Source organism: Capricornis sumatraensis, chromosome 8 (genome assembly GCF_032405125.1).
Source record: "Capricornis sumatraensis isolate serow.1 chromosome 8, serow.2, whole genome shotgun sequence".
Classification (NCBI taxonomy): Eukaryota; Metazoa; Chordata; class Mammalia; order Artiodactyla; family Bovidae; genus Capricornis; species Capricornis sumatraensis.
In genome coordinates, this window is record NC_091076.1 from 92802953 (window position 1) to 92810717 (window position 7765).

Genomic DNA, 7765 nt, shown 5'->3' on the forward strand with positions numbered 1-7765 from the left:
GGTTGTAGTAACTTTTACATGCATGTGGACCCTGTGCTCTGCATTATTTTGCTTAATCCTCAGGACAGCCCTATGAAGTAGTAAATGTTATTAACCCCGTTTTGTAAATGAGGAAACAGGCTGAGTGATTAATTTACCAAGTTGCCCAGCTGGTGAAGAGTAGAGTTAGAGTCAAACCCTGGTTTGACTGCCTGGCATAGGTGTTCCTAACCATCGCACGTCCTGCTTTTGTGATACCTTCCTGGGCTGGTGTAGAAGAGTCCCATTTCTGGGGTCTTGGAGCCATGGGATGGGTCCACGGTTGTCACAGGATGTGGGGACCTGGAACACCTGTGCATATTGGGCAGGTGGAGTCCAGGGAGGGAGGGGGTGTCGGCCTCAGCAGGCAGCAGGTAAACCCACCAAGCATCCCTATCACCCCGGTCAGGGCAGTCTTCTTTGCCTCACCACCAGGATGTCTGGGGCCAAACCCAGAGAACCCAGGCCCTATAGATGGGAAGGATGGTACTGGCAGGGCTCAGCAAGCAGATGAAGCACCAGCCCAAGAAAGTCCCTCCAACTCTGCATGAAGGCTGAACAGTCCCCTTCACTTAGGGTGAACTAGGACTTTTTTCCCTCTTGCTCCCTGTTAGCCTGGGGACACACTTTTCCTTTCATGAACCAATGTATCTTTCATAAAGCTCTGGATGTAAACAAAGTGAGCAACACACAGGGCAGACCTTCATAAACAAAGGGGACACTTACAGGACTGATGGGCTGAGAATGCACGGTCACAAGCCAGGCCCTGGGCTGCCTGAGGGTGGCAGGGAGGCTGAACACATCAAAGCCTGTCACCACCACTGTCAAAGCATGAGCCTGTCACTTTTGGTTGCCAGGGTCTGTAGGTGGTAGACTCAGGAGAGCCAGCCTTGTTGTCAGCCAGCTGCCTGTTCATCCAAGAGGGAAGAAGATGACTAGGAAAAACCAATGGGCACCAGGTCCCTTCTCAGCTCTACCTCTGACCCCTGCACCCTGGATACCTTGTGTTGCTCCCACCCTTGCCACTGATGACCTGCCTTTCATCTCCTGGGGCATCTGCATGACTGGCTGGTGCTGAGTAGGGGATCATGAGCTAGCTGGCAGATGTGGTGAGGCTGCTGTATGTGAAGAGCCAGCTGGCCCCCCTCCAGGCCACAACCATCCCAGAACCCTCCTTTGAGAGCCTAAAGAGTATGGAGCCCAGGAGGGAGGGAATACCTAGGGAATCTGGAGTCGAAGCTGTATGTGGATATTACTAGCTACCGACCCAGAGGGGTGAATAACCTCCTCAGGAGGGGGAACTGGACTTAACAAAGATGCCTCCTTTTTCTGACTGCTGAGTGTCTCAGCACAGACTAACACCTCAATGCCAGCTTCAGAGCTGGGCCCCTCCCCCAAGGCTATTTCCAGATCACCCATCACCCCACACCAGCCCAACCCCTCCCTGTTCTTGGCCAGCAGCAAACCCCAAAGTGTGTCAACCAGAGGGCAGCGAGGAGGCCAGGTGGAAAGGGAGGGAGGCCTCTGGGATCAGGGCAGCAGGTGGTGCTGGTGAGAAAAATCCCTGTGGTCTGAGAGCCTGCCAGCCACAGAAATGACTGTCCCTTATGAGCGACAGGACTATTTCGGAGGAGCTGGAGCGAGCAGAATGCTCAAGCCTGGAACAAGAACCGCTTCTGGACTAAGCAAATCAGAGAAAATGAACAATTTTATTTAAGCATTTATATTTTGGCTGTGTGGGTCTTCGTTGCTGTGTGTAGGCTTTCTCTTGCTGCGGTGAGCAGAGACTACTCTAGTTTCAGCAAGCAGACTTCTTGTGGTGGCTTCTCCTGTGCTTTTCCTAGAGCACGGACTCTAGGGCTTCAGTCGTTGCAACCCAGGGGTTTAGTTGCTCTGTGGCATGTGGAATTTTCCCAGACCAGGGACTGAACCTGTGTACCCTGTATTGGCAGACAGATTCTTAACAACTGAACCATCAGGGAAGTTCAAAGATGAGCCATTTAAAGGTAATTCTTCCAGAACACTTCAGTGTGATGTGACCACGGGGACCTTTAAATGTGCCTGAGACAGAGATCTAGCAGTAGGAAGCACTTTAAAAACAGACTGAGGGACTCCCCTCGTGGTCCAGTGGTGAAGAATTGTCTTCCAGTGCAGGGGATGCAGCAGGTTCAATCCCTGGTCAGGGAATTAAGATCCCACATGCCTTGGGGCAAATGAGCCCACATGCGCTGCAACTAGACAGAAGTCCACGGGCCACAACTAAGAGCCCATGGGCTGCAATAAAGACCCAGCACAGCCAAAAAAATAAATACATTCCTTAAAAAATAAAAATAGAGTGAAACATTGAGATTGTAACTTCCAAAAGTGTGTTGAGATGAAACCAGGAGGTGATGAACTCAAGGATGGGCAGGTGAGCAGAGCCGCTGCACAGAGTTGGTGAGTCAGTCTAGCAAGCCTTATTCATGGTCTCTACCAGACACAGGTATTCTAGAAATCCCTGGAAATGGGCACTCTGCCCTAGAGAGGCAGTTAAAATCCAACACAGAGGGCTTCTCCAGTGGCTCAGAGGTAAAGAACCTGCCTCTAATGCAGGAGATTCGGGTTCAATACCTGGGTTAGGAAGATCCCCTGGAGAAGGAAATGGTAACACATTCCAGTATTCTTTCTTTCCCATGGACAGAGGAGCCTGGTGGGCTACAGTCCATGGGTTGCAAAAGAGTCAGACAGGATTGAGCAACTAAAATCCAACATACAATCCTCCCTCCTGTAATGCCCACACCGCTCCCCCCCACCACCACTTGCTCACTCTCCAATCCCTCTTGAGGATCTGAAGCAGGTAAGGGGCTGCCCTAGAAAAGTCACAAGAGCATTTAAATTGACACGCTGATTTATTAATCCATCACGTGTAAGTTTAAATTACATATGGCCTGACCACTACAGTGTGAAATGATAAAATTTTCTTGCACAGCTGCAGGCTCTGTCAATCAAGGTCTAATACCGCTGTGAGACCATACTGGAAACACCATCTACATATCTGTGGCATTGCTGTAGTGGTGACCTTGGTCGTGGAATCCAGAAGTAGGTAGTTCTCACTAACCCTCAATCCTCAAATCCAGGGGCACTGAATTATTAGTAGGGTGACCAATTCATCCCGGTTTTGGCACTGAAAGTCTTGAGTCCCAGGAACCCCCTTCAGATTCAGTTTTTAAACTAAATTTCCATATTTCCTCATTTCTGGGAAAACCAGGACAGCTGGTCACCCTAAATTTAAGAACACCATAGAGAATGATTGGAAAAGCTCACGGCAGTATATGTGAGTGATCAGGGCTGAGTTCAGACCTAGTAGACATTTGTTCATAATTGAGCAAGCATTTATTAAAAATAGAGACTGGGCTTCTCTGGTGGCCCAGTGGTTAAGAATCTGCCTTGCGATGCAGGGCATACCAGTTCGATCCCTGGTCCAGGAAGATCCCACAAAACATGGGGTACCTAAGCCTGCATGCCATGACTACTGAGCTCTGCAACAAGAGAGGCTACCACAGTGAGAAGCCTGTACACTGCAGCTAGAGAGTAGCCCCTGTTCACTGCCACTAGAGAAAGGCCTCCTGCAGCAATGAAGACCCAGTGCAGCGAAAAATAAATAAATAAATAAATATTTTTAAAAATACAGACCAAGTTGCCCATTAAACTTCACAATGGACCCTACCTGAGGGGGTTTCCAATTTTATCAGGAGTGAAAGAAAGTGAAAGTGAAGTCACTCAGTCGTGTTTGACTCTTTGCGACCCCATGGACTGTAGCCTACCAGGCTTCTCCGTCCACGGGATTTTCTAGGCAAGAGTACCAGAGTGAGTTGCCATTTCCTTCTCTGGGGATCTTCCCGACCCAGGGATCGAACCCAGGTCTCCCACATTGCAGGCAGATGCTTTACCCTCTGAGCCACCAGGGAAGCTCTTATCAGGAGTGGGCAATATATAATGTGATTTTATTACATATTCATAAAATATTAATAATATAATTTTTGTATGTCATCATGTATTTTAATTAACTGTCTCAAATATAAGTTGTTCAATTTTAAGTGCTGAATGTAAAATGTAATACAAACTAAAATTGGAATCAGTATTGAACATTTAATATACACTAAGCACTATTCTGGGCTTCCCTGGTGGCTAAGCTGGTAAAGAATCTGCCTACAATACAGGAGACCCCAGTTTGATTCCTCGGTCAGGAAGTTCCCCTGGAGAAGGGATAGGCTGCCCACTCCAATATTCTTAGGCTTCCCTGGTGGCTCAGATGGTAAAGAATCTGCCTGCAATGCGGGAGACCTGGGTTCAATCGCTGGGTTGGGAAGATCCCCTGGAGGAGGGCATGACAACCCACTCCAGTATTCTTGCCTGGAGAATCCCATGGACAGAAGAGCCTGGCAGGCTACAGTCCATGGGGTCGCAAAGAGCTGGACACGACTGAGCGACTGAGCACACATACACACAAGCACTATTTTACACACTTTACATTTATGAGCTCATTTAATTTTGACAGCCATATAGATAGATATTAGCCCAATTTTACAAACAAGGAAACTGAAGCTCAGAAGAAAGTGAAGCTCAGGGTCATATGGCTAGTAAGTGGTTTTTCTGTACCTGGAAAGAAAAGACAGATGTGATGAATGTCAAATATATGATGGGCTGTCAGCGGCAAGAGGGAGGGTCTCATTCTGTGATACTCCAGGAAGAAGGGTAAGGAACAGTGGAGGGAACCACAGAGGGGCAGGACCCAGCTTCACAGCAGGGGAACTTCTCCATGATCAACATTACCCTCAAGTGGAGTAAGTGGCCACGTGGACCGTGAGTTCCCCTGCAGTGAACTTGGTCAAGTAGATTCTGCACGATGACTTGCTTGGAATGGATGGATGCCAGGAGATGGATGACGTGACCTTAAATCCACCTTCTAGCCTTAAGGACTGTTAGGAATTTCTTGAAAATAATTTTCCTTTATAATAAAGTTTATTCATTTTTATTTTTAAAAAATATTTATTTGCTCTGGGTCTTCATTGTGGCCTGCGAGATCTTCAGTTGTGGCATGTGGGACCTAGTTCCCTAACCAACGATCCAACCCAGGCCCCCTGCCCTGGGAGCGCAGAGTCTTAGCCCCTGGACTCCAGGTTATTTATTTTTTAAAAAACAAATCTATTAGAGGTGTACCATGCACCCAAATCCTTTCCAGGAACTGGGGATACCTAGATGAATAAACTAAGGTGCTTAGAATCTCAAAAAATTCGCAGCCCGAGACATCTACACAGGAAGTGACAGTCTAGATGGTAAGCAAATATCAGTAGGATCACAACAGTGTATGCTCAATAAATATCTGTTGAATATTTGCAAGAAGGAGAGGCTGCGGGAGGTCAGTGTGGGAGTCCTACAGAGGAACAATTGTTGACAGGGTCTTGAACTCTGAGGAGAAGCTTCCCAAGTGGAGATGTAGGAGAGGGCAGGAGGGCTGGCATATGCAAAGGCCCAGTCTGGGCAGGGGAGTGTGAGGTGTAGCTCACTCTCCTCTGAAGCTCAGCCATTCCTCTCCCATCAGTAGTTTAGAGGGGACACTTGCAACAGGCAAATGAGGCCACCAGGGCTCACCTAGGACTGCATATATGGCATGGCGTGCGTGCTCAGTTCAACTCTCTGCGACCCCATGGACTGTAGCCCGCCAGGCTCCTCTGTCCATGGAATTCTCCAGGCAAGAATACTGGAATGGGTAGCCATTTCCTTCTCTAAGGGATCTTCCCAGTGAAGGGATTGAACCCACGTCTCCTGCTTGGCAGGTGGATTCTTTACCACTGAACCGCTTGAGAAGCCCCATTTAGGGCTGAGGGGAGACCAGACAGAGAAAGGAGGTTGTGGCCCAACCCAGGTATGATAGTAGGCTTCACAGAGAGAAACCAGCCGGGGTCTTTTACGCAAAGGGAGCAGTTAAGGCACTGACGTCCACAGGGAAAATCATGGTAAGCACCGGGAAGAACGCCTGGGAGAGGAGGGAGGCCCCAAAACAGGACCGTGGGTTTGGAAGCTGCAAAGACGCAGAGGTGCATTTGGGGAAGCAATGGGAGACCAGGTCAGGGAGATATTCCAAGACCAGGCCAGTCACGTAGGGCCTTTTATGCCATGTAGAGTTCGGACTTTATTCTCAGAGCAAAGAGGAGCCCTTGAAGGCCAGCTGGGAAGCTCCAGCCACCAGCCTGCTCTTTCTAGACTTTTCCCCCCAAATGACCCTCACCCCCACCTCCTGCTTTCTTTTTTATCCCCATTATTATTTATTACAGGATGTTGCATATAGTTCCCTCTGCTATACAATAGGACAAAGTTTAACTATTTTATACATAGTAGTTTGTTTCTGTCAATTCCAAACTCTTAATTTACCCCTCTCCCACTCCCTTTCCTCTTGGGTAACCATAAGTTTGTTTTCTAAGTCTATGGGTCTGCCTCTGTTTCATACATAAGTTCATTTGTGTCATATTTTATTTTTAATAATTTTATTGATTTGGGGCTGTGCTGGGTCTTCACCGGTGCATGGGCTTTCCTCTAGTAGCGGTGTGCAGGCTTCTTACTGTGGTGGCTTCTCTTGTTTGGGAGCACAGGTTCTAGAGCACAGACTCAGCAGTTGTGGTGCACAGGCTTGGTGCTCCGGGGCATGTGGGATCTTCCTGCATCAGGGATCGAACCTGTATCTCCTGCACTGGTACGCGATTGTTTACCACTGAGCCACCAGGGAAGTCCCTGTGTCATATTATAGATTCCACGTAAAGTGATATTATATGGTCTTTTCTGACTTGCTTCACTTAGTATGATCATCTCGAGGTCCATCCATGTTGCTGCAAATGGCATAATTTTATTGATTTTGATGACTCAGCAGTATTCCATTGTATACATGTACCATATTTTCTTTATCCATTTGCCTGATGATGGTCATTTAGATTGCTTCCCTGTCTTGGCTACTGTAAATAGTGCTGCAATGAACACTGGGGTGTGTGTATCTTTTCTAATTAGAGTTTTCTCCAGATATATGTCTAGAAGTGGGATTGCTGGATCACATGGCAACTCTGTTTTTAGTTTTTCTAAGGAAATTCCATACTATTTTCCATAGTGGCTGCATCAATTTACATTCCCACCAACAGTGTAAGAGAGTCCCTTTTTCTCCACACCCTTTCTGACATTTATTTGTAGACTTTTTTTTTTTTTTTTTTTTGGCTGCATCAGGTTGCAGCCCATAAGATCTTCGGCACACAAGCTTGCAGCTCCCTGACCAGGAATCAAACCCAGGCCCCCTGCATTAGGAGTGCATAGTCTTAGCCACTGGACCACCAGGGAAGTCCCTGTAAACTTTTATATTTTTTAATTATCATTTATTTATGGCTGTGCTGGGTTTTCATTGCTGTGCGCAGGATTTGTCTAGTGCAGTGAACATGGGATACTCCTCTTTGTGGTTCATAAGCTTCTCACGGCAGTGGCTTCTCTTGTTGCTGAGCACAGGCTTTAGGTGTTTGGGCTTCAGTAGGTGCAGCCTTTGGACTCAATAGCATGCAAACTCAGTAGTTGCAGTGGGTGGGCCCAGTAGAGAGCACTTGGGCTTCAGCAGTTGTGTCGTATGGACTTTGCTGCTCCACAGCATGTGCGATCAAACCCATGTCCCCTGCACTGGCAATCAGATTCCTAACCACTGGACCACCAGAAAAGTCTCCCCTGTAGACTTTTCAAT

General features: G+C 47.6%; 1 non-coding gene across 1 annotated transcript; it reads right to left on the reverse strand.

The window, feature by feature from the left end:
* Nucleotides 1-7304: 7304 nt before the first annotated feature.
* TRNAR-CCU (transfer RNA arginine (anticodon CCU)) lies at nt 7305-7377 on the reverse strand. Its single transcript has one exon. It is a non-coding gene; the product is annotated as a tRNA-Arg (tRNA).
* Nucleotides 7378-7765: the final 388 nt, after the last annotated feature.